This window comes from Chiloscyllium punctatum, chromosome 2 (assembly GCF_047496795.1).
Source record: "Chiloscyllium punctatum isolate Juve2018m chromosome 2, sChiPun1.3, whole genome shotgun sequence".
Taxonomy (NCBI): Eukaryota; Metazoa; Chordata; class Chondrichthyes; order Orectolobiformes; family Hemiscylliidae; genus Chiloscyllium; species Chiloscyllium punctatum.
The window spans coordinates 93824249-93849595 of record NC_092740.1 but is presented as its reverse complement, the minus strand read 5'-3'; the positions used below and the strand labels follow the sequence as shown (position 1 = coordinate 93849595).

The 25347-nt window shown below is 41.1% G+C and overlaps 2 protein-coding genes across 3 annotated transcripts in view; one reads left to right on the top strand and one right to left on the bottom strand.

Moving 5' to 3' along the window:
- Positions 1-5178, bottom strand: part of naa35 (N-alpha-acetyltransferase 35, NatC auxiliary subunit) — an 80178-nt gene extending 75000 nt beyond the window's left edge. The window contains exon 1 of one of the 2 annotated variants that reach the window (XM_072585864.1): positions 5084-5178. The gene's annotated coding sequence lies outside the window, so the exon portion shown is untranslated. Of the gene's footprint in view, positions 1-3531; positions 3629-5083 lie in introns of those variants that run through there. The other variant, XM_072585863.1, reaches the window with a different exon arrangement.
- The window catches only part of agtpbp1 (ATP/GTP binding carboxypeptidase 1), a 338830-nt gene continuing 317273 nt past the window's right edge, over positions 3791-25347 (top strand). Inside the window, exon 1 of the mRNA XM_072585860.1 lies at positions 3791-4015. The gene's annotated coding sequence lies outside the window, so the exon portion shown is untranslated. The remainder of the gene's footprint in view (positions 4016-25347) is intronic.

Genomic DNA, 25347 nt, shown 5'->3' with positions numbered 1-25347 from the left:
AGGGAGTCACTTATCCCGAACCTTAAGCATTATAATACAACAGATAATATACATTTAACACTTAAAAACATTGCCAGTTACAACTTGCCATGCCAGAAGTGATTTGTTTATTCCTAACCTGTCTGTTAAGCAATCCATACTAAATGTATTATTTATAAACTCGTGTTCGAATCTTGCAGAATGACAATGACACTTTAAACAAATTTGGTCTGAAAAATTCATATATAGTAACATCTATAGTGGAGCTTTTTTGGTGCAATGATATTATCCTCTATCTTTGGCAAAGAAGACTCTCCTACAACAGCTCATGGTGTTAGAAGCAAGGTACTGACATGGACAGAGCAGAGAGCAGAGAATGTAGATAAAGGGTTTATTTCAGGATGGTAGCCAGTGACATGTGGAGTTCCACACGGGTCGGTGTTGGAACCATAAGTAATCACAATATACATTCTGGATCTGGAAGGAGGAACTGACGGCATTGTTGCTCAGTTTGCAGATTACACAAAAATAGGTTGGGTGGGGGACAAGTAGGAAGCAGGGAGGCTACTGAAGGATTTGGACAGGCTAAGAGAGTGGGCAATGAAGTGGCAGATGGAATATAATGTGGGAAAGTGAGAGTTTATTCACTTTCTAAATCGGGGTTCAGGCAGCATCCAAGGAGCTTCGAAATTGACGTTTCGGGCAAAAGCCCTTCATCAGGAATAAAGGCAGTGAGCCTAAAGCGTGGAGAGATAAGCTAGAGGAGGGTGGGGGTGGGGAGAAAGTAGCATAGAGTACAGTGGGTGAGGGGATGAAGGTGATAGGTCAGGGAGGGGAGGGTGGAGTTGATAGGTGGAAAAGAAGATAGGCAGGTAGGACAAGTCCGGACAAGTCATGGGGACAGTGCTGAGCTGGAAGTTTGGAACTAGGGTGAGGTGGGGGAAGGGGAAATGAGGAAACTGTTGAAGTCCACATTGATGCCCTGGCGTTGAAGTGTTCCGAGGCGGAAGATGAGGCGTTCTTCCTCCAGGCGTCTGGTGGTGAGGGAGCAGCGGCGAAGGAGGCCCAGGACCTCCATGTCTTCGGCAGAGTGGGAGGGGAGTTGAAATGTTGGGCCACAGGGCGATGTGGTTAATTGGTGCTGGTGTCCCGGAGATGTTCCCTAAAGCGCTCTGCTAGGAGGCGCCTATTCTCCCCAATGTAGGGGAGACCGCATCGGGAGCAACGGATACAATAAATGATATTAGTGGACGTGCAAGTAAAACTTTGGATGTGGAAGGCTCCTTTAGGGCCTTAGATAGAGGTGAGGGAGGAGGTGTGGCTACAGGTTTTACAGTTTCTGTGGTGGCAGGGGAAAGTGCCAGGATGGGAGGGTGGTTTGTAGGGGGGGGGGGTGTGGACCTGACCAGGTAGTCGCGGAGGGAACGGTCTTTGCGGAAGGCGGAAAGGCGTGGGGAGGGAAATATATCCCTGGTGGTGGGGTCTGTTTGGAGGTGGCAGAAATGTCGGCGGATGATTTGGTTTATGCGAAGGTTGGTAGGGTGGAAAGTGAGCACCAGGGGCGTTCTGTCCTTGTTACGGTTGGAGGGGTGGGGTTCACAGAACACACCAGATGGCCTCCTCCTTTCGAGACCGCAATTTCCCTTCCCACGTGGTTAAAGATACCCTCCAACGCATCTCGTCTACATCCTGCTCCTCCGCCCTCAGACTCCACCCCTCCAACCGTAACAAGGACAGAACGCCCCTGGTGCTCACTTTCCACCCTACCAACCTTCGCATAAGCCAAATCATTCGCCGACATTTCCGCCACCTCCAAACAGACCCCACCACCAGGGATATATTTCCCTCCCCACCCCTTTCCGCCTTCCGCAAAGACCGTTCCCTCCGCGACTACCTGGTCAGGTCCACACCCCCCCTACAAACCACCCTCCCATCCTGGCACTTTCCCCTGCCACCACAGAAACTGTAAAACCTGTGGCCACACCTCCTCCCTCACCTCTATCCAAGGCCCTAAAGGAGCCTTCCACATCCAAAGTTTTACTTGCATGTCCACTAATATCATTTATTGTATCCGTTGCTCCCGATGCGGTCTCCCCTACATTGGGGAGAATGGGCGCCTCCTAGCAGAGCGCTTTAGGGAACATCTCCGGGACACCAGCACCAATCAACCACACTGCCCCGTGGCCCAACATTTCAACTCCCCCTCCCACACTGCCGAGGACATGGAGGTCCTGGGCCTCCTTCACCGCTGCTCCCTCACCACCAGACGCCTAGAGGAAGAACGCCTCATCTTCCGCCTCGGAACACTTCAACCCCAGGGCATCAATGTGGACTTCAACAGTTTCCTCATTTCGCCTTCCCCCACCTCACCCTAGTTCCAAACTTCCAGCTCAGCACTGTCCCCATGACTTGTCCGGACTTGTCCTACCTGCCTATCTTCTTTTCCACCTATCCACTCCACCCTCTCCTCCCTGACCTATCACCTTCATCCCCTCCCCCCCCCCCCCCCCACTGTACTCTATGCTACTTTCTCCCCACCCCCACCCTCCTCTAGCTTATGTCTCCACGCTTCAGGCTCACTGCCTTTATTCCTGATGAAGGGCTTTTGCCCGAAACGTCGATTTCGCAGCTCCTTGGATGCTGCCTGAACTGCTGTGCTCTTCCAGCACCACTAATCCAGAATCTGGTTTCCAACAGCTGCAGTCATTGTTTTTATCTCTCTATTTTCTAAATAGGGCAAGCTTCAGAAATCTCGTTCAGGAGTATCTTAAGTTTAACATGCAGGTTCAGTTGGCAGTTAGGTAGGAAATTTAGATGTTACCATTCATTTCAAGAGGACTAGAATACATGAGCAAGATGTACTACTCAGGCTGTGGTCAGTCTGCATTTGGAATATTGTGAGCAGTTTTGAGTCTTGTATCTAAGGAAGGAAATGTTGGGTCCCCTCCACGCTAGAGGAAGCTTACAAGAATGGCCGTGGAGGTGAAGGGCTTGTTACTATGAGAAGTGGTGGAGGACTCTGAATATGTACTCGATGGAGTTAGAAGGATGGGGGTGTGAGCTTATAAAATACTGACGAGCCCGGATAAAGTGTACATGAAGAAAACGTTTCTGCGTCTGGAGAAATTGTGAGCCGAGGGCACAGCCTCAGAGTGAAGGAATGGCCATTTGAACTGAGTTGAGGTGTAATTTCTTCAGCCAGAAAGTGGTGAATCTGTGAATCTCATTGTCGCAGAAGGTTATGGAGAGAAAATCATTGAATGTGTTTAAGACAGAGATAGCAAAGTTTTCGATTAGTTAGGGAATCAAAGATTATAAGGAGAAGGCAAGAGAATGGGGTTGAGAAACATCTGTTCCTATATTTAATGGCCTTATTTAAATCACGCTTATACAATCACTACTCCATTGCAGAGGCCTTACGTGTAAAATTGAAAATGCATGAAAATGTCACCAACTGCTCAAATTTCCTTGCATGATTTTTTTGAGGTACGCGGGTCGAAGCATGTCTAACCGAATGACTACTGATTACGGCGTTTCATCCTTTCCCCTTACCTCGAGAGTGAAGCAGCCGTCAGTACATCACCGTGACCAGGTTAGCGAAAACCATACTTTGAGTTCATCCCACTCCTTTCGCCGTACGGCGACCGCCGCACTTCGCTTTTCGGGAACTGTAGTCCCGACAGGGAAGAGAACAGCATCCATACCATATCTGGACGGACCCTCCGGAACTACAAATCCCATCAGCCCCAGTGACGGCGGAGGGTCGGCTGAGAACTGTCGCGAGGACTGTCTCGAGCTGCGGGATGTGAATTTGACCATTTCCTGTAACTGAATTCTCCCCTGCAGCGGGGAGAAGAGGGAAGGGAGAACTGGAAAAGCCAGATGGTTGATGGCTTTAATTACTACCACAGTCTTTACCTGGGCGTTAATGGAGTCTGTGAGAACATTACTCATCCATCGAGATCAGCAGGAGAGAAAGAGACTACGAGTGTAAAGCGCCTTTAACAACTTGTAAGGCGCTTCCCTGCCAATGAAAGTAAGTGTGTTGGCAACATCAAGCTACATCGCTGAGTGAGCTGATGACCAGTATTTCCATAGATACTAAATGTTAGAACATTGGGATTGTCCAACCTTCTCCTTGTGCAGTGGATCCTGAGTTTCATTCACATGCATGCTGATTAACGTTGTTGAGTTTCTTATTCAGTGAACGTTTCACGAACGAGGGTTTCCATCTGTTGATGCTGGCAACTTGGCATTAAAATAATTTTTTGTAGACACTTTGCGATTGGACGCTGTCATTGTTTACCACTTTGCATCTTTGTTCTTATTTTAAATTCTAAATCCACTTTAGCTGCGCATACCAGTTTTTAGTATATTCACAGTCTAGGAGTGCCCACCTTGGGGGCAGTGACAAAAACAAAGTGCTGGTAAAGACCAGTTCTGGTTGCATCCGTGGAGATAAAAAGAGTTAATTTTATTTTGCATTGTTATAGATCGTAAAGTTGGTCAGCATTGTGGGCCATTATTTTATAGTTATTCAGCCATTAGAAAAGGAAAGCTTTTGTTTGCTCTTGGTTTCTGGCCTTTTGTATCTCTGATTCCTGATCGATCAGAGAATTGCACTAAATGTATTCCGTGGATGAATTACTTTTACTCTTGCGCTTTGCATTAATATCTGTGCAATCTATGAAGGATGGTCTTCGGAATTATGTTTTTAATATTGAGGACAGGATCGTCGTTTAGTAAGGCCATAAATAAGAAATAAAAGAAGGCCGTTTGGCCCCTCGAGCCTGAGCCGCCATTTAGTAGAATCATGGTCGATCCAACATTCGTCTCGTTCACTTTCCTGCCCTATCCCCATAACTCTTCATTGTTGTACGATCAATAATCTATCCAATGTAGGGCAATCGAATTGGATTTGTGTTGGTGATGCACGGGTTAGATTGCGTCCAGTATTGCATATGATCAGATGCGGAATTTAATACGTACCTTACAACCTGCCTTGTGAAAGATATTAAACCTGTTTATATTGCTATAAATTATTTTTCCAAGAGTTCAATTTTATGTACAAAGTTACTTGCCGTATTTCTATATATTTATTTGCCTTTGGGACGTGTGTTACTTGCTGGCCAGCACTTATTACTCGTCCCTCATATGTCCTTGAGAAAGTGGTAGTGAAATGCCTCCTTGAACTGCTGCAGTTCCTATGCTACGGATAGACCCACAATGCCCTTCAGGAGGGGATCGCAGGATTTTGACCCGGCAACAGTGAAGGAATGTTGATATATTTCCAAGTTGGGATGGGGAGTGGCTTGGAGGGGAATTTGCAGGTGGTGGTGTTGCTATGAATCTGCTGTCCACGTTCTTCTAGATGAAAGTAGCCATGTGGTTGGAAGATGGTGTCTAAAGATCTTTGCTGAATTTCTGCAGTGCTTCTTGTAGATAAGTACACACTACTCCTGATTGGAAGGAGTGAATGCTTGTGCATCTGGTGCCAATCAAGTGAGCTGTTTTGTCCTGGATGGGGTCTCGTTTCTTGAATGTGGTTGGAGTTGTACTCATCCACTCCTGACTTGTGCCTGGGCTATGAGCAACTTGGCATCTGGTAAATAAGGATAAATAAAACTGGAGAGATTAGTATATGGCTCAACACTAGTGTGGGAAAAGTGGGGTTCAATTTATGCGTTACTGTGTAAACTGGAATCTGTATCCGTGGGATGGTCTGTGCCTGATTTGGGCTGGGACCAGTTTTTTTAGTGAGTGATATAACCATGATGGTAGAGAGGGCTTTAAACTAAGTAGGAGAAAGGGATCAAATGAGAGGAGATGTGATAAATTGGAGGGAAATAATAAGATAATAAGGCAGGTTAGCAAGTGGGTAATGATTACCAGAATATGTCTGGAAGGAACAGAGAGTACAAACTTAAGAGTGCATCAACAGTTAAAGCCACTGATTGGTTGCTAAAAAGACAAAGTTGAAACAAATACTGAGAATGCTGGAGAAACTCACCAGGTATGGCAGCATGTGTGGAGAGAGAAACACAGTTAATGATTTGAGTCTGGCATGACTTTTTCAGAACTGTAAGATGCTTTCTTTTTTGAAAAACAAAAGCCATCCGACAGCTAAAGAACAGACCTGATGAATGGTATCAAGCCAAAACATCAATTTCTTCAGCTCCTGATGTGCTCTGGCTTGCTGTGTGGTTCTTCCAGCCTCCTATTTGTCTACTTTGGATTCCAACATCTGCAGTTTTTTTTGTCTTTAACCAAATTTATACCACTGCGAAGTCTCTTCAAAGGATGCCTGCCACTTTGAAGAAATTCTCTGCCTCCCTCAAGTCCTGATGAAGGGTCTCAATCCGAAATGTTGACTTCTCTAGCTCCTGATGCTGCCTGGCTTGCTGTATTCTTCCAGCCTTCTGTTGTCCACTTTGGGTTCCATTATCTGCAGTTTTTTTTGTCTCTTTGAAAATTCCTTGGGTTGATGGCATCCCTGCTAAAATTCTGAAACTCCTGGCATGACTGCACAATCTTGTGTCCTTCATTTTGGAAGATTAGTGCATAACAACAAGAAATCTGAAGATCACTGTCATCAAAACTGTATTCAAGAAAGGAGACAAGTCATAATTGGCGAACTACACTCCCTACGCTCCCTGTCTTGCACAGGGAGGATCATTGCAAAGATTCTTCGATCATCTCCCCCAGTGGAACTCCTTCCTGAGTTTCAATGCAGTTTCTGCCCATCAAGAGTCACTGATGTCATGGCCTTTATTAGGCTGCAAATCTGAAGGAAAATGCAAGAAATTACATCAGTCACTCTAAATGACATTTTTCACCCCCAGGAAAGCCATTCATTCTTGTCAAACTTGAAGGCTCGTGGAATACAGTATCTGCTATGTTGGTGCTTCCTGTGGAAGCAGAAATTATACACAAGCTAGATGAGCGGTAAATCTAAACAAGAATATTTTGTTGATAATGTTTTGTTGATGGGATCCAAGTCAATGGTGATTGTCAATAGAGTTCCGGTTGGAATGCCATGCTTCTAGGAATTCTCGTGCGTGTCTCTGTTTGGCTTGCCCTAGGATAAATGTGTTTTTCCCAGTCGAAGTGGTGTCCTTCCTCATCTGTATGTAAAGATATTAATGAGAATTCCTAGAAGCATGGCACTCCAACCAGAACTCTATCAGCAAACACTGACTTGTATCCCATTTGTCACCTACTGAGAAAAAGAACAGGAAATGACACCACCACAGGAAATGATGTCACCAACCCAAGGAAACCTAAACACAAATAAAAAGCGGACTATACCACCAGTGCTTCACCAGAGGCTCACTGATTATGTTACATAGTATGGTGATGAAATGTCTCAAAACAAACCTTCCAGCTCAGCGAGCAAACCTACATCCATTTCTTGCCATCTTTCAAGTCCCATGATAACATACTTCACAAGCTGAAACACCACAAACTTGGGTGAAAAAGATTGAGACATTAAACCAACACTGTATAGAGCATGGCTAGCTCAGTTGGTAGATAATATGGTTCTGGGTACTCCTACCCAGCTCTGGAGGCTGAATGGTAAAAATGTTGTACTTATTATTGTATGTGGAATTTCAACGTGAAGTTCAAACACTGCTTTCAGAATCCATGATTGAAACATTTGTCTTTCAATAACTCCTAGACTTATAAGCATCACAGTGTTGTGTAGTGTAATGGTTATCATGTTCACCTGACATGAAAGTATATATATAAAAAAAAAAAGAGGTGCAGGAGTAGACCAGTCAGTGCTTTGAACCCAGACCACTATTTAGTGAGGTTATGGCTGATCTTCTACCTCAGCACAATTAATCTGTACAATGCTTACTAATGTCCTTCTGGGAAGGAAATTTACCATCCCCACCTTATCCGGGCAACATGTGACCCCAGCTGCATAGCAATGTGGATGATTCTCAAATGCCCTCTGAAATGGCCTAACAAGCCACTCTGTAATAACAATTGCTACAGTCTCAACAAAGAAATGAGACCAGGCAGACCGTCTGGCATTGATGCTGGCACTGGAAAAGACAACAGCAGAAACAGCTCTGTCAACCCTGCAATGTTCTCTTTACTAATAGCTGAGGGCTAGTTCCAAAATTTGGAGAGCTGTCTCACAGACTAGTCAAGCATATCCACGGAATTATACCTTACAGAGAATGAGGTAAATACAATGACTGCAGATGCTGGAAACCAGATTCTGCATTAGAGTGGTGCTGGAAAAGCACAGCAGTTCAGGCAACATCAGAGGAGCAGGAAAATCAACGTTTCAGGCAAAAGTCCTTCATCAGGAATACAGGCAGAGTGCCTGAAGGGTGGAGATCTGTTTGGTTCTGATAGAATCTGAAATTTTCTCTGTATCCTTCCAGTAATAAGCTTTCTTTTATTTCTTCTTGTACTATACTGCTGTGTGATTATTTCCATTTTACAATCCAAAGTAAACGTCAATTTGTCAAATGTAAGAAAGATGTTGAGGACTGCACAGGGAGGAACTATGATTGCTGGTGACAAAGGCCTGGAGTTAGAAGAAAAAAAATGAATGAAGAACTTTGTCTTTTTAACAAGATTTGTGGCTCAGTTTGAGGTTCTGGATGTAGGTTTGCTCACTAAGCTGGAAGGTTTGTTTTTCAGATGTTTTGTCACCATACTAGGTAACATCCTCAGTGAGCCTTCCTTGGGTAACCCAAGGAAACCCAAACATATAAATAGAAAGTGGGCTATCATCTGGAGGCTGACTGAAGATGTGACCTAGTATGGTGACGAAATGTCTGAAAACAAACCTTGCAGCTCAGTTAGCAAACCTACATCCAGAACTTGCCTCTTTCAACATAGAAAGAGGGCACTTGATAGATTATCTTATATAATCAAATTGGAGGCAAAGAAAGCAATGGTAGCATAGAAAAATTAACATGTATTGCATTGAGAGGCACTATACATTCAAGCAGGACATGACATCTGTATACTTAATCCCAGATTTCCAAAGCAACTGCTGTCTTTGGAAATTGGGAGCAGCCAGAGACTCCTCGTACAGCTTCCTCAGTCTGCTGTAAGAGAAAACATGTAATTCGTTGTAAGGTTCTGATGGCATCGCGATTCCCTTGAGAAGAAATGAACTGAATCGTTATGGCATATCCAAGTCAAGATTTTATAACTTAAAGATTTTTAACTGTTTAATTAAATAAACGACTAAACATGCAATTTTATTTCATTATGTGAACTTTGAAATTGATATTAGTGCGTTTCAAATAATGGGATTTAATTTTGGCCAATTATTCTTTTTAAACATGAATCCAGGGGTGTATTATAGCATTTGAGCTACCTCCAGGAACTAGATTGTTACAGTGAGTACCCTTTGAGGTACATAATATGTATCTTCTGTTTATAATATGTTAAACCTCCACATATTCATGTCTATTTTTGGATTTTATTTGAAACAAAGTTTCAAAATGAGCAGAAACAGTTCATACACATAGTCAAGTGCAGAAAATGTTTCTAAATCCTGGATCTTTTCATTGTGGACTTTAAAAAAAAACTGTTTCCTTGTGTGACCAGTAACTTTGTATCTTTTGCTGGAAACCGTGCATTGGATTTCAATACGGTTTGCATTGGAAAAGCCATAAAAAAGAACCAAGAAATAAATGAGTAAATTACACTGTTTATGGGAAAAACCAACATGTTTGAGTTAATTTCATTGTGTAATTTGATTTTAGTATTCGGGTTATGTATTGGATAGATGAAGAATGTTCATACATCGAAAAATCTTTTTTTCTCACTGGTTATTTTAAGATTGTTTTACCCAAAAACAAAGTGTTTGAACCGACCTTCCATGTGGGACCTTGTCAATGGACTTCAGTAAGGCCATGTAAACCACATCAACTGCACTACTCTCAACAATATATTCAATCACCTTTTGAAAGGAAAAAAGCTCAATTACATTAGTCAGACTGGACATCCCTCTGACAAATTGGTGCTGACTATATCTGATCAATTCTTGCCTTTGCAAATATTGGTCAATCTTGTCCTTCAGAATTTTTCCCAAAAAATTCTTTACCATTAATGTCAGACTAACTGATGGATCTAAGGCAACCAAAAATGTTATGGCTTAAATGGCAGTACAAATGTCAAGAGTGGAAGAATTATGATAAAATTGCCCAGTATGTTGGCTTGAGGATAAATACTAAATCCAGGTTATATTAACTATAGAAAGAGGCATGATCCATTATTTAATATGGGTCCTGGAAGTCCAAAAACATCAGCATGAATCTGAAAAACATCCAGTACAACTACTGTTTTATCCTGAAAAAAGCACATGAGTGGAAAATGTCAGGTCTTGAAATCTGAGTATGGTAAAGGGCATTCAGAATCAGCGAGATGATATAATGGATTGGTCCAAGAATTCGGGTAAATGAATCTAAAAGTTTGCTATATCTAGTTGGAGAGAGAAATTTAGTCAATTATGGACATTGGAAATAAATACTTGACCACCTTGCCTTGGCTCAGTCGAAGGAGGAATTAAAAGTAAAAACAGAAGAGGAGAATAGTTGGATGGGTGGATAGTTTTGACATACAGACTGAAAGAGACTTGAAGAAAGACCGAATTAGCAAGACGTAACAAGGGGCCTTATTAAGATGATGATAAAAATGAGCAAATAAAATGTGAAGTTTAACTCTTGTTGTACCTAAAGTCTCAAAGGTTTGATTGCCAGACCTTTTCACAACATGCATACAAAACTTTGTTTTGGTACCACTATTTTAAAAGTAGGATTTCTTTTAAAAAACGCTTTTGAAACTGCCAAAACACCAGTGGTGTTATGGGATCTTTTAATTATTTTGGAAATTGTATTTATTTAAAATTACCAAGAGAGGTATTTGATTTTTATTTATGTAGAGATTTTAAACATGGTTATAAATGTGGTTGGTTACTTTTTCGAAGGTATTTTTAAAAATAATCATTAGGCCAGACCAGAAATGAAACTTAATCCAATATGCGACAAGGACCACCCTTTAATGTCAGTGGAAAATTGTTTTTACAGTGGTAGTTTATGACGGGAGTGTAAACATTGAAGGCTGTTAGTATGATTTTGGTTTGGGATAGTCAAAATTTGATTTTTGCTTAGACCCAGAAAATGAAATCTTTTAGCGCAGTTCAAGGAAGATCTGATTGGGGCCAGAGGCAAATATAGTTTCCGTCCTCGGAAGGAGTGCAGAACAGTTCAGGGAAATTTCAGTTATCTCTGTAAAACTTCAGTTTGTGAAACGTACACCAGGTTTGGTTAGTTAGAAATCCAAGGTTATTGAAAGCTGTGAAAGTTAATATTTCAGTTTTATGAGTACTTCTATATAAGATATACATTTCACAGGAAGAACCAGTGAAGTTGCACTTAAAAATCTAATATGTTGGGGTGCTTTCTCTTGTTTGAGTCTCTATAACATATTATCGGAAACAGGATGAGGCATTCTTTACTGCAATATCAATGTAGTTTGTTTACTGCTTAAGTCATAATTTCCAATGTTGCTTGGATAGTGAAGAGTGAAGTAAGAGTGAATGACTCTTTATTGGAATCTATTTACAGTTGTTTTCTCAGCTGTGAAGATATTGCCTCCCTCAGTTGGTTTCAAAAGGCTTTGCTTGATTTTTGTCATTTGCATAAGCATGGTACTGAATGTAGTCAAAATATTTAAAGCCAATTTTGTGTCTTCCACTGTACAATAATCATGTTTAGCTCAATTGGTTAGACAGCTGGGTTGTGATGCAGAGAGATGCCAACATTACGGATTCAATTCCCGTACTGGCGGAGGTCAGCACGTTCTCAAGCTCATTCTTCATCTGAAGTGTGGTGATCCTCCAGCTAAACCACTACCAGTCATCTATCTTTAAAGGAGAAAGTGGCCCCAATGGGCCTCTTTCTCTGTGGTGATTTTACTGCAATTAAGAGTCAGGGAGTTTCTTCCTATTTCTGCATTATTCCAGCATTTTTGTGGGGGTCAAAAATTGATTATATCTTTTGAGAAGGCATCTAAAAGTTGTAACTGATGTGTGACCCTTCACATCTTTGCTGAGGATCTTAGGAATTGGATTTCAGTTTGAAAGGTTCCTTCAGAATTGTTTTGGTCAATTACTCCTAAATCAGGTCACAAACTCTGTTGGTATCAGCATCTTGAGAAAATTGAAAGGGATGAATATTAAAATGTAAGTTTTATATGTGGCCTGAGGCTCCAACAGTGTTATCTGCCTATCACAGTATTGGTGAGAATAATTTTCACGTGGTCTTTTTGGGCAAATGTTAAGCTCGCATATTTAATACATGTTGAATAATTTATCTTCAGTTGATCAGTTGTAATCTTGTTTGTCTCAATGTAATTGAGCACTTTTCAGTTTCACTACTAAATTGTTGTTGTTTGTTTTTGTTTTTACAAATTTAGATTAGATTAGATTAGATTACTTAGTGTGGAAACAGGCCCTTCGGCCCAACAAGTCCACACCGACCCGCCGAAGTGTAACCCACCCATTCTTGTACATTTATCCCTTTACCTAACACTACGGGCAATTTAGCATGGCCAATTCACCTGACGTGCACATCTTTGGACTGTGGGAGGAAACCGGAGCACCCGGAGGAAACCCATGCAAACACAGGGAGAACGTGCAAACTCCATACAGTCAGTCGCCTGAGGCGGGAATTGAACCCGGGTCTCTGGCGCTGTGAGGCAGCAGTGCTAACCACTGTGCCGCCCACAATAGAAGTGCAAATGAAATTTAAGTCACAAAGGTTTGGTAAAACTGAGTCTTACAAATTTACTTCTGCCTGCTGTTAACTGGCTGTTTAATTGTTTTGATTTGTTTCAACATCAGTACTTTAAAGAATGAAAATATTACGGTAAGAATCATACAACAATGTAGATTTCACATTGTATTAACTAATACTGTTACTTTCAGTTGCTCGCCTGTTGTTACAAAAACATCTGCATGAAAGACCTTTTCCTTGAACTTCAGGTGATAATGAAAGATTGGTGGTTTGCACTTGACGCTTTTTACACAGCTCATAAGTATTAGGATATTATCTGGATTGTTAGAAGTCAAAGGAACTGGATTCTGGGTAGTCCACGATGGAGGACAGGAAAAATTTCTGGCTGTAACAGGCTGCTCCTTTGAGGTATTTTAGGTGTTGGAGGCGATTTCCTCAAACAGCAATTACTGTTTTCTATGCTGTTGCATTGTTTTGGAACTTTTCAGCACTTTTAAAAAGGAACAGACAAAGGCAGCACATGGTCATGTCAGTGCAAGAGAGAGAGAGAGAGAGAGAGAACTCATACTGCTAACCGACGCAGCGGTGAACCTCTGCAGTTACTGCCTTTGCTGTTTGAATTCATGTCTCGCTGGACATCGGAGTGCATCTGGGAAAATAAACCAACAGTGAAATTCACAACTAATCTTGGAAGAACCTGTTTGGGAGAAGTCACAGCGCAGAATCAGAGAAGTGAATATTTTTAGGTGTGGCCTACAGAAAGTCTGCAGTGGAGAGTTGCGTTGGTTCTTTCTTGATTGATGTTTTATTGAGATACGTCTCTTGATTAAACTTATAAATACAAGCCATAAGTATTAAGTTGGCCTGGAGCAGTGTTTTTTAGAGGAATAAGACAGTTCTATTTTCTGGGTCTGTAGATTGGACGAAGCAAAAATGGCCTTCAGTAGAGTGAAATGCTCTTCTTGTAGGATGTGGGAGATTAGGGAAAGTTTACGTGTTACTGAGGATTATATCTGCAATAAATGCTGCTGGTTGCGAATCCTATCAGATCTAATGGATCGGTTGGAGAGTCATTTAGAAGCAGTGAGGAATTTACATAAGCAAGGGGATGAGATGGATGGTAGTTATTGGAAGGGAAAAAGTTGCAGATACAGTCACATTGATGGGTTAACTCCAGGAAAGATAAGAGAGGTAGGCAAGTAGTGCAGGAATCTTCTGTGGCTATCCCCATTTCAAACAAGTATGCTGTTTGGAAAATGTAGGGGGTGATGGATTCTCAGGGGAATGTAGCATGAACAGCCAGGTTTCTGATATTGAGACTGGCTGTAGTGCAATGAGGGGTAAGTCAGGTTCCAAGAGATTTATTGTGTTATGGGACTCTCTAGTCCAAGGTACAGATAGACATTTGTGGCCAGCAGCGAAAAATCAGAATGGTGTGTTGCCTCCCTGGTGCCAGGATCAAGGATGTTTCAGAGAGGGTGCAGAGTGTTCTCAAGAGGGGAGAGGGCCCAGCAGGAGGTCATCGTACACATCGGAACCAACGACATAGGAAGGGAAGAAGATGAGATTCTGAAGGGAGAATATAGAGAGTATAGGCAGGAATCTAATAAGGAGGTCCTCCAGAGTAGTAATATCTGAATAGTGAGGGTAGGAATCGAAGGATAGAGCAAATAAATGCGTGGCTGAGGAGCTGGCGTATGGGAAGATTCATATTTTTGGATTAGTGGAATCGCTTCTGGGAAGAAGTGACCTGAAAAAGAAGGATGGATTGCACCTGAATAGAAAGGGGACTACAGTAACATACTGGCAGGAAGATTTGCTAGATCTGCTCGGGAGGATTTACACTATTAAGGTGACGGTGGGGGGTGGGAGGGTGATTTGGTGAGGTGGGATCCAGGGAGATAGTGAGGAAAGAGATCAATCTGAGACTGGTGCAGTTGAGAAAAGAAGCGAGTCAAACAGTCAGTGCAAGCAGGAACAAAGCAGAGAACGAGGTAGGATTGATAAATTAAACTGCATTTATTTCAATGCAAGAGGCCGAACAGGGAAGGCAGATGAACTCGGGGCATAGTTAAGAAAATGGACTGGGATATCAGCAATTACAGGGATGGACATGACTGGCAACTTAATATTCTAGGATACAAATGCAACAGGAAGGACAGAAAGGGAGGCAAGAGAGGAGAGGAAGTGGCATTTTTGATAAGGGATAGCATTACACCTTATTGAGGGAGGATATTCCCGGAAATACATCCATAGACTGCCATAGTGTTAAGGGTTTAGATGGAGAAGAATTTGTTAAGTGTGTAAAATAAATTTTTCTGATTCAGTATGTGGATGTACCTACTAGACAAGGTGCAAAACTTGACCTACTCTTGGGAAATAAGGCAGGGCAGGTGACTGAGAGGTCAGTGGGTGAGCACTTTGGGGCCAGCGACCATAGATTCAAAATAGTGATTGAAAAGGATAGACCAGATCTAAAAGTTGAAGTTCTAAATTGGAGGAATGCTAATTCTGATGATATTAGGTAAGATCTTTCAAAAGCTGATTGGGGGCAGATGTTCGCAGGTAAAGGGACAGCTGGAAAATGGGAAGCCTTCAGAAATGAGATAACGTGAGTCCAGAGACAGTATATTTCTGTAAGGGTGAAAGGAAAGGCTGTTGGTGTAAGGAATGCTAGAGAATAAAGAAGTTGAGGGTTTGGTTAAGAAAAAGAAGGGAGCATATGTAAGGTATAGACAAGCTAGGTCAAATGAGTCCTTAGAAGAGTATAAAGGCAGTAGGAGTATACTTAAGAGGAAAATCAGGAGGGCAAAAAGGGGACATGAGATAGCTTTGGAAAATAGAGTTAAAGACAATCTAAATAGAATTAAAGAGAATCAATGTGTTTACAAACACATTAAGGACAAAAGGGTAACTCAGGAGAGAATAGGGCCCCTCAAAGATCAGCAAGGCAGCCTTTGTGTGGAGCTGCAGGAGATGGGGGAGATACTAAATGAGTATTTTGCATCAGTGTTTACTGCGGAGAAGGACATGGAAGGAATAGAATGTAGGGAAGTAGGTGGTGACATCTTGAAAAATGTCCATATTACAGAGGAGGAAGTGCTGGACATCTTGATACGCATAAAAGTGGATAAATCCCCAGGACATGATCAGGTGTACCCTAGAACTCTGTGGGAATCGAGGGAGGTGATTGCTGGGTCGCTTGCTGAGATATTTGTATCATCGATATTCACAGGTGAGGTGCCGGAAGACTGGAGGTTAGCTAACGTAATGCCACTACTTAAGAAAAGTGGTAAGGGCACGCCAGGAACTATAGACCATTGAGCCTGGCATCGGTGGTGAGCAAGTTGTTGGAGTGAATCCTGAGGGACAGGTTGTACATGTATTTGGAAAGGCAAGGACTCTTTGGGATAGACAACATGGCTTTGTGCGTGGGAAATCATGTCTCACAAACTTGATTGAGTTTTTTGTAAAAGTAACAGAGGATTGATGAGGGCAGAGCGGTGGACGCGATCTATATGGACTTCAGTAAGGTGTTCAACAAGGTTCCCCATGGGATACTGGTTAGCAAAGTTAGATCTCATGAAATAGAGGGAGAAATAGCCATTTGAATATAGAACTGGCTCAAAGGCGGTTGTGGAGAGTTGTTTTTCAGACTGGAGGCCTGTGACCAGTGGAGTGCCACAAGGATCAGTGCTGGGTCCACTACTTTTTGTCATTTGTATAAATGATTTGGATGTGAGCATAAGAGTTATAATTAGTAAGTTTGCAGATGACACCAAAATTGGAGGTGTAGTGTACAGCGAAGAAGGTTACTTTAGGTTACAACAGGACTTTGATCAGATGGGCCAATGGACTGAGAAGTGGCAGATGGAGTAATTGAGATAAATGTGAGGTGCTGCATTTTGGGAAAGCAAATCTTAGCGGGACTTATACACTTAATGCTAAGGTCCTGGGGAGTGTCGCTAAACAAAGAGACTTTGGAGTGCAGCTCCTTAAAAGTGGAGTCGCATATAGATGAGATGGTGAAGAAGGCATTTGGTATGCTTTCCTTTATTGGTTAGAGTATTGAGTACGGGAATTGGGAGGTCATGTTGCTTCGGTGTAAGACATTGGTTAGGCCTCTTTTGGAATATTACGTGCAAATCTGGTCTCCTTTCTATCGGAATGATGTTGTGAAACTTGAAAGGGTTCAGAAAAGATTTACAAGGATGTTGCCTGGATTGGAGGGTTTGAGGTATAGGGAAAGGTTGAATTGACTGGGGCTGTTTTCCCTGGAGTGTCGGAAGCTAAGGGGTGACGTTGAGGTTTATAAAATCATGAGGGGCTTAAGACCATAAGACATAGGAGGAGTGGAAGTAAGGCCATTTGGCCCATTGAATCCACTCTGCCATTTAATCATGGCTGATGGGCATTTCAACTCCATTTACCAGCATTCTCCCCGTAGCCCTTAATTCCTTGTGACATCAAGAATTTATCAATCTCAGCCCTTGAAGACATTTAGCGTCCCAGCTTCCACTGCTCTCCGTGGCAATGAATTTCACAGGCCCACCACTCTCTGGCTGAAGAAATGTCTCCGCATTTCTGTTCTGAATTTACCCCCTCTAATTCTAAGGCTGTGCCCACGGGTCCTAGTCTCCTCGCCGAATGGAAACAATTTCTTATCGTCCACCCTTTCCAAGTCAACTTGTAAGTTTCTATTAGATCTCCCCTTAACCTTCTAAACTCCAATGAATACAAACCCAGGATCCTCAGCTGTTCCTCGTATGTTAGACCTACCATTCCAGGGATCATCCATGTGAATCTCCGCTGGACACGCTCCAGTGCCAGTATGCCCCTCCTGAGGTGTGGGGCCCAAAACTGTACACAGTACTCCAAATGGGGCCTAACCAGAGCTTTATAAAGTCTCAGTAGCACAATGGTGCTTTTATATTCCAACTCTCGAGATAAATGACAACATTGCATTCACTTTCTTAATCACGGATTCAACCTGCATGTTTACCTTTAGGTAATCCTTGACTAGCACTCCCAGATCCCTTTGTACTTTGGCTTTATTAATTTTCTCACCATTTAGAAAGTAGTCCATGCTTGTATTCTTTTTTCCAAAGTGCAAGACCTCACATTTGCTCATGTTGAATTTTGTCAGTCATTTCCTGGACCACTCTCCCAAACTGTCTAGATCCTCCTGCAGCCTCCCCACTTCCTCAGTACTACCTGCCTGTCCACCTAACTTCATATCAATTGGCAAACTTCACTAGAATGCTTCCAGTCCCTTCATCCAGACCATTAATATATAACGTGAACAGCTGCGGCCCCAACACTGAACCCTGTGGGATACCACTTGTCACCGGCTGCCATTCTGAAAAAGAACCTTTTATCCCAACTCTTTGCCTTCTGTCAGACAGCCAATCCTCAATCCATGCCAGTAGCTCACCTCGAACACCATAGGCCCTCACCTTACTCAGCAGCCTCCCATGGATAGGATAAATAGACAAAATCTCTTCTCTGGGGTGGGGGAGTCCAGAACTCGAGGGCATAGGTTTAGAGTGAGATGGGAAAGATATAAGAGAGACCTAAGGGGCAATGTTTTCACGCAGAGGGTGAATGTATGGAATGAGCTGGCAGAGGAAGTGGTGGAGGCTGGTTTAATTACAACATTTAAAAGGCATCCGAATGGGTATATGAATAGGAAGGGTTTGAGGGATATGGGCCAGGTGCTGACAGGTGAGACTAAATTGGGATATCTGGTTGGCTTGGACGAGTTGGACCGAAGGGTCTGTTTCCATGCTTACATCGCTATGACTCTAAGTTAAAGCAAATGTTTGCGAAATAACTGGGAAGTTAACATGCCAATTAGCACAGACATACAATTGACTGGATATCAAGTGTTAACAGAATGATTATTAGATGCTGAAGCATGGTGCGATTTGTATCAGAACATGCTTTCCAATGTTAAGGCATATTAAAATGTAGCTGTGTTTTCAATAGTGACATTTCACTTGTTGAATTTTTTCTTACTCATTCGTGAGATGTGGGCATCACTGACTTGGCCAGCGTTTATTTCCCACATCTAATTGCCATGAGGGCAGTTAAGAGTCAACCATGTTGCTGTTGGTCTGGAGTCACGTGGAGGCCAGACCAGTTAAGAATGGCAGTTTCCCTCCCTAAAAGGACATTAGTGAACAAGATGGGTTTTTCTGACAATCGAGAGTAATGATTGCTATGAATCCAAACTCTTTAATCCCAAATTTTAAAAATTTAATTCAAATTCCACCGTCTGCATGGGTGGGATTTGAACCCTGATCTTCAGAACATTACTTGCGCCTCTGGGTTAACAGTCCAGCAATAATACTCCTCGACCCATCACCTCCACTTGTAAATTGGTATCATACATTTTCGATTTTTTTTTTAAGCTCATTTTTCAAATGAAATGAGGAAGATGGTGCACAACATTAATTGTCTCACTTTTATGCACTGTGAGAACACGCAAAAACCACGATGGCAGTCACCTAATGCTAGACTGGAACCTGGGTTTCTGGCGCTGAGAGGCAGAAGTGCTAACCACTGAGCCATCATGAATTGTTCACTACATTTATAATTCCTGGAGTCAAAGTTCAACACAGTGTATTTTGTTGCTCTCAAGAAATTGAGTATGTATACGTATTCAAATAACTAAGTAGAAAATGTCCTTTTTTAAAAAGGAAGTTTAAGAATACTATGGGAATAAAAAAATTTTTTCCATTCTCTTCATACTGTTTCTCTAAATGTTCTTTGAGTAATTCTTCATTTGTTACAGATTCCATTTTAAATGTGACTCCTGATGATACATTTCATGCTAGTATAAATTCCTTTTTCAAAAAGAAAATTGCAACCTTGTATTTGCAGTTTCTTGGTAATGATCTCAAATTTACATCTTCTGGTTATTAGCTCACTCACAGCTGATCCTCAATCTTTTGAGGTTGCTTTACGTACTTTAAAAAAATTGTTGCTCTCTGTAACCCATAATGTTTACAAGGGAATATTAATTTTTATCTTTCTAGTAGGCATTAAGTAATTTGATCAATCCGGGCCTTGTAATCCTCACTATTTTTGGAATTCAGTTATTTCATTCATTTGTTTGGACCAAAGTTAGAATGATGTCAGGAGCCAAGTGGCTTTGGCGGAACACGAACTTGTTAGCACTGTTGTTGACCCATTCCACTATTTTACTGATAATTCAGAGTAGACTGAGAGAATAAATTGGTTCAGTTGGATTTGTCCTGTGTTCTATGTTCAGCACATACCTGGGTAAATTTCAACGTTTCCAGGTAGATGCTAATGTTGTAGCTGTGCAGTAATGGCTTGGCTAGGGACATGGCATATGCTTCAGTGCTGTTGATGAAATATTTTCAGGGCCTGTAGCCATTGCAGTATCTAGTGCCTTCAGCCCTTTTTTGATATCACTTAGAGTGAAGTGAATTAGCTGAAGTCTGGCATTTGGGTGGTGGGGATTAGGTGGGATGAGGGGAATTTGGATGGGTGGTGGGTCAAATGGAAGAGATGGTAATCAGCAGGAGGTTTCCTTGACCATTTTTGACTCTATGCCATGAGATTTCATGGGGAGTCAATGTTGAGTCTGTCCTGCCATTGGGACAAGGCATAGGATTTTGATAGTGGTGTCTGGGACATAGTTACACTAATGGAATCATACCTCAGACTATGTCAGGCTGTTCCTCAATTAATTTGAGAGACAGTTCTACCACTAGCCTCCACACGTCAGTGAGGAGAGACTTTGTTGGGTGAACCATGCTGAATTTCCCTTGTTGCTGTGGTGCATAAGTTGATGCCAGAGGATGACTGGTTTCAGTCATTTGTTATTTTTTCACAGTAAACTACTCCATTGTAACAGATCTAAGTCATTTTGGAGGGAAGCTTATTATTGCTGTGGATCTGGAGTCACCTGTAGGCCTGTCCAGGTAATGATAGCAGATTTCCTTTCGTGAACCAAATGGATTTTTATAACAATAGAAAACTCTAGAGTTGCACATGGCTTTTAAATAAAAGTTAAACTTTTATCTGCCATCGTAGGATTTGAACCTGCAATCCCCAGAGTATTATCTGGTTATTACAAGTTCAGCAATAATATCATTACTCCAGTGCTTCCATATGATCCACATTGACCTTGCCCTGGTGCTCTTCTTACCCAATCTTAATCTTTTATTTCCCTCTATTACTCCTTGTGCTAGAATCACTTCCCTCCTTGATCCATAGACTGCTTGGATTCTCTGACTCTGGTCTTTTGTGCATTCATTTATTTCCCTGGTTGCATTCAGTAGTGCCTATCTTCAGTTGTCTATGTGTTTAAAATCTAAACTTTCCTCCCAAGTTCATTCCACCTCTCTACCCAAGGTCTCAATGTCATTTCTTCTTGAAAGATTTTTGGTCATAATTCCCAATATTTCCTCCTTTGGCTCAGTAGCTGTTTTTGTTGCACGTTTCAGGTGCCTTAAGAATACTTCCCATGTTAAAGGCACTGTATTCATGGGCAGAAAGAGAGAAGTGAGGCAATAAATGGGGAAAACAGGATGCTGAAGGAGCACAAGTGCTTAATGATGTAGAAAGAATAAAGCAATGTGAAGGACTTTTTAATCCATTGTAGTGATAAATATGGAACATTAAACAGGAAAAATATACATATTAAAATAAGAGAACCATAAGAGTGCAGTATAGTCTCACATGAAAATTAATTTATTATCTGAGTTGAGTCACCAGTGGGGAAATGGAAACAAATTCACTTGATCCTTGAGTTTCATAATTTTACTTTCACAGTATTTTGTGACCATTCTTGTATATCACTTATATTCTGAATACTTTGAATGAACTCTGGAGGTTTAAAAACAAAATATTGGGATGTGGGTGTCATTGACAAAGCCATCCCAATTTGCCCATGAACTGAATGGCTTCTTTGACATTTAATAAGACAGGTAAGAACTTGCCATAATGTTGAGAGCCTGGAATCATATGTATACTGGATCAGATGAGGATAGCAGATTTCCTTACCTAAAGGACATAAATGAAATGGTTCTTTTACATCAATTGAACTTAATCTCATGATTACCTTTACTGGGACTGGCTTTCAATTCCAGAATTAAATCAATACATTCCATCAGCTGGCATAATTTGAACTGCCAGTTTGCCACCAGTTAGTCTTTGCAATTTGTTCATTAAATTAAGTAAATTTTAATTTAATAAAATTATATTAAGCTTCAAGGATACCAGGCAACTTGTCTAGGTTGCCAAGGAACTAATTCCATTAAAACAGCAAATAATGACATTTGCTCAGCATAGGGAAAGCTGGAAGAGGGTTGTACAAAGATAGGAGATTTGTCTTTGGAATGGAGAGGAGAAATGGGTTACTGTAAATACCTGTTGTCCAAAATCTCTCAGAAAAGCAAAGTTAAGTATTTGGTAAAATATTTCTAATTTAGAAAAAAAAAGTTAAAAATCCCTTTTTGATTTACTTCAATTAATTTTAGAACATTTTTGACTGAAAGCAGTGTCCAGTTATTGAAGTTACCTTTGTTTCTCCAGTGCAAATAATTTATGGCAAACCTTTTGGATGTTCAAAGTATGTACTAGTAAGTGTCAAAAATAATCCTTGATAACATTAGAGTTAGTTTACCACTTAAAAACTTCCAGCATCCCCAATTTAATTCTGTCTTTGTTAGTCATTTGCTTTAATAATGCAATTGATAAAATATTTGGCATGGCTGCAGCATAAATCAGTAAGTTCACAGTTCATTGCAATCTCATAGCAACTTTTCAAAAAAAAATTCATTATGGGCATTAATTTCAAACCCAACCTTTGTTGACCATTCTTGGGTGTCTTTCAAAAAAATGGTGAATTACCTTCTTATGAAAACACCATTCTGTTAGGGTTTATTTTAGTCCCTGAATTTTGACCCAATATCAATGAAAAAATGGCAATATATGTCCAAGTCAGAATCAGTTGAAAAATTAACGATGACAGTGGTCTCATGCCTTCATCCTTCTAAATGATAGATGTGGCTTTGGAACATGGTATCAAATTAACCTTGACAAGTTGTTGAGTCGAAATCCAGGAAGCTTCTTTTGAAAGATATTGTGGAATAGCTTCTCCATAGGAAAAAATACAAAACCACCATAAGAAAAACAAAAACTCATGAAGGCCTACCATCATTTCCACATCTATTTCCAAATAGTCATTTTGGAAAGGATCAAATAAATACACTGAACTTTGTGAAAACATCAATCTGCTATTTTGTTTTGTAAAATAGTACACAGCAGTCTGTCAGATTTCAGTACATGTTATATTCATGAAGGGTTAGGAATTATTCTGCTGTGTGCATATCATGGACTCCTGCCAGTACAAGCCATTTTGCCCATCAAGTCAGCACGAATAGTCCAAAGCATCCTACCCACATCCTATCTCCATAACCCTGCATTTACCATGGCTAATCCACCTAGCGTGTATATCTCTGGACAGTATGAAGCAATTTTTTTAAAAACATGACCAATCCACCGAACATGCACATCGGGACGGTGGGAGGAAACTGGGGCACCTGGCGGAAAATCATGCAGACACATGGAAGATGTGCAAACTCCACACAGCCACCCAAGACTGGAATTGAACCTGGGTCCTTGGTGCTGTGAGGCAGCAGTGCTCACCACTGAGCCAACCTTGTAAGTCTAGATCAGGATATCACTGCAGTTCAGTGTATTTACCAAACCAATAACATTTCATTTTATACGAATGGACTGTGAGAAATACATTCAATGTCAGCTTCAATATCATTCTAAACCTTTGATTATTTTAAATCTTGGATACCACAATTCATTATATGGTGGTATAAGTTACTTGTGTGCAAATCCCAAGCATATTAAAACAAAACAAATGCTGAATTACATTGAGAAAAATCAATCTGAGTTAGTGCCTAAGACAGAAAACAATTGAGTGAATTCCATGAAAACAAAATGCCACCTCGACAGAAATTAGTGCACAGCTAGCCCACGATGAAGTGGGAGACCGATGTTGAGGGGTTTGAGAGGTTTAGTCAAAAGTGCAGGTTACAATCAGTCGAAGGCACTAGTGACAAAAGAAGCTTTTCAAATCTTTTTCAATATCTGGGAGATGCACAAGGGCAACAGTAAAAACACACTTTTGAGTAATCTAGCAAGCTTCTCCAGCCACAGTCAAACCACCAGGCCCACTAAAATGAGTTTCAAAGTTTCACTCAGGAAACAGAGTGACCCTCTGGACTATCTTTTAACAGGATTCAGAAATGTAACATGCAAATATAAATTCAAGGAAACAGACCAGAAAGTAACAGGTCAGTTCACTCAGGCTCTGCAAACCAAATGTACAAAGTGTTCTTTATGTACAGGACATGTTCACAGTATTGCAAGCTACCCTGCCAAAGTACATAAAGTCATGAGTGGACAGATGAAGATACTGACTACCTAAATAGTTAAGTCAAGGAAAAGGCAGCAGGAATGACAACATATAGGAACCTATGAAACAGGATCACATATAGATCATTTGGTGCCTTGAACAAACTTGACTATTCAATGAGATTGTTGTTGATCTGTTTATGTTTCAAATTCCACATTCCCCTCTATTCTTGATAACCCTGGATTCCTATGCCTAACAAGAATCTCTCTCTGTCTCCATTTAAAAAATATTCAATGATCCTGCTTCTACTGCCTTCCCGAACTGAGAACTCTGACAGAAAAGAATTTTCATCTCTGTCCTGAAAGGGTGACCATTTATTTTGAAACGGTGTCTTCTAGTTCTAGATGAACCAGAAGAGGAAACATTCTTTCCATCTCCACCTTGTAAAAACCATTCAGGATCGTAAACATTTTAATCAGGTCATTATTCACCAACATTGCCTCTAAGTTGCACAGCTGCATGGATGTTGCATGCATAATGATTAGCATGTTGATGTCATTCTCAGTAATGAGATCTAATTTGGAAGCTGCTGCCACATGTGGATATCAGAGGTCCACACAGTAAAAAAAGTAATTAGAGGAAATATTGCTAATTCTTACTACACAGCAGTAAACCCTTCTAATTAAACCAAACACACAGAAAAGCTCACCTTGCCTCAGTCTGTTAAAGTGAGAGTGACAGAACTATCCAAATTCCACTATTTAACAAAGAAATTATTTTATTCTTTAACTCTAAAACTGAACAGTAGACAACTATTTACAACTGTAAGCCTCCTTTCTCTTAGAGATTTGTTATCTACCCAACCACACCACACACTCCATAATAATCTACTGATCCAATAAAGCCCCTATTGAATTTACAGCAAATCAATGATCAAAACTAGTCAGCAGCTGTCATTAGCGGTGGTGAGCTTTCTCTTTGTAGATCTCCCTGGGTCACCTTTGGTCTTTTATTGCAAAAATGTTCCATTTGAAACCAGTACCTTTTAGAGAGGGTTTTTGAACAATCTGTCTGACAACAGCAGCTGGTCTTCTTTCTCTGGCTAACTATTCAAACTTCCTGCTTTTTATACCCAAAAACATTGGATCATCTTATTGGTTCAATGATGTCAAAACAGTCAAATTC